Genomic DNA, 1,994 nt, shown 5'->3' on the forward strand with positions numbered 1-1,994 from the left:
TATGGCGTTTCAAAATGTCAACTTGCCGGCAGCAGATTCCTACTGCAGCTGAGAGTGAGCTGGACAGCCATCACCCATGCACTCCCCGCCGTCACATTATATTTATTTTGATTCATTTTGGCAACATCCTTGGGATTTTATTCTTTGTCCTCTGGTTGGGAATATTTTTTAAAAGAGGAAGACAGCAGAAATTGGAATAATGCATCTCACGTATTTTTCTCTTCCAGATCAAGTAGATTCCGTACCTCACCCTCTACTAATTGCCACTAAAGAAATCATGCACATTTTGATGAGGCCTAAAGAGTAGCCACAGAAGTCACTTATTGAGTAGCCATAGAGGTTATTTACTCAACTTTCTATTGCTGTGACAAAATACCTGAGATAATCAGGTATTTTGGCCCTGGTTTCCAAGGTTTTAGTATATATTCGTTTGTTCCAAGGCAATTCATCTTGTCTGGGAGAACCAAGTAGAGCACATTATTTTCCTTCTGGCAGTTAGGAAGCAAAAGACAGAAAGGAAATGGTGGGGTCCCAATATTTGCTTCAAGGGCACATCCCGATAACCTAACTAGGCTCTACTCTTAAAGGTTCTATGCCCTCCCAATAGTCCACAGACTGGGAACAAGCCTTTAGTACATGAGCCTTTGAGAGACATTCTAGATTCAAACCATAACAAGTCCCTAACTTGAGACCGTCACTGCATTTCCCAGTATTCCCAGTGTTTCATTGTATTTCTTTTCATGGCGCACACGCTTTTTCTTACATTAAGTGAAGAGACTTGGCCAGGCTTCCCAAAGAGAGGCCTGTTGGAGCCAACACGACCATCCCAGGGGACCACGCAGAGGCAGGCACACACAGGAGAAAGCTTATCATAAGGTTTATTAGAGGAGCCACGTCTTCCTCATGGAGAGGAAGCACGCTGTGGAGTCTGCCCCTATCCAGGTGGCAGGTAGGTCTTGGGGCTGGTAGTGGGGTAGGTATGCGTGCAGGTAGGTCTGGGTGGGGAGGGAGGGGGGAAGAGAAAGAGGGGGGAGAGAGGAGAGAGGAGAGAGAGGAGAGAGGAGAGAGGAGGAGATAGAGAGAGAGGGAGAGAGGAGGAGAGAGGAGAGAGGAGAGAGAGGAGAGAGGAGAGAGGAGAGAGATAGAGAGAGAGGGAGAGAGGAGAGGAGAGGAGAGAAGAGGGAGGGGGAGGGGAAGAGGGAGAGGGAGGGGGAGGGGAAGAGGGGGGAGGGCAGCGGCTAGCTAGCTATCTGGAGGGAACTCCAAGGCAGGGAGGAGCTCAGGGCTGGGTGGAGCTGAGGACAGGAGGTTGGGGTAATGCTCTCAAGGCCCAGTTTCTAGTTCCTTGAAATGTCGATTACTGGTTTCTCTTGTGCGCTCTAAACTGGATGATCTAAAGATGGAATCGAGATAAAAGTTGGAATCGAGGTAAAATATTTTGGCCTACGCTACTTTATGAGCCATGTGTTGTTTACTGTTGCGAAACGTCAAAAGCCAAGACAGCCACCTCTGACACCAGCAGTGATGGTCAATAACTAGAATTTTAGAGAGAGGACTTGGACACAAAGGGCCGAAGTAGCAACGGAGTAGGACAGGTGTGACTCAACCTTGAAACGGAGTGGGATTGGATGGAACGCCAAGGAAATCTGTGTATCCTCAATCGTGAACAATCCTTTCAACTTGTTCTCATAGGAGTTAAAGAACTCAGTGGATGCTCCACCAATCTTTGCTCTATGCAGGTAACGTTTCCCTTTATAAAGGTGGGCCACAGAGGTCCACTCCATCCATATTAGTCTCAGTTGTATCAGCCTAGACTAGGGAGCCCGGAGCCTTGCCTTTTGCGCCTTTTCTTTGAGCAGCAGCTCTTGCCCTGCCTCTGGCCACTAGGGGGAGCTGCAAGCAAACGAACGTTCTTTCATCGGCGTAAGAGAACACGCCCAGGATGGTTCTTGTCCCACCTCATATACTTCACATCTGACACAAAATTAATTCAA

The sequence above is a fragment of the Dipodomys ordii genome, unplaced genomic scaffold (genome assembly GCF_000151885.1).
Source record: "Dipodomys ordii isolate 6190 unplaced genomic scaffold, Dord_2.0 Scaffold5, whole genome shotgun sequence".
Taxonomy (NCBI): domain Eukaryota; kingdom Metazoa; phylum Chordata; class Mammalia; order Rodentia; family Heteromyidae; genus Dipodomys; species Dipodomys ordii.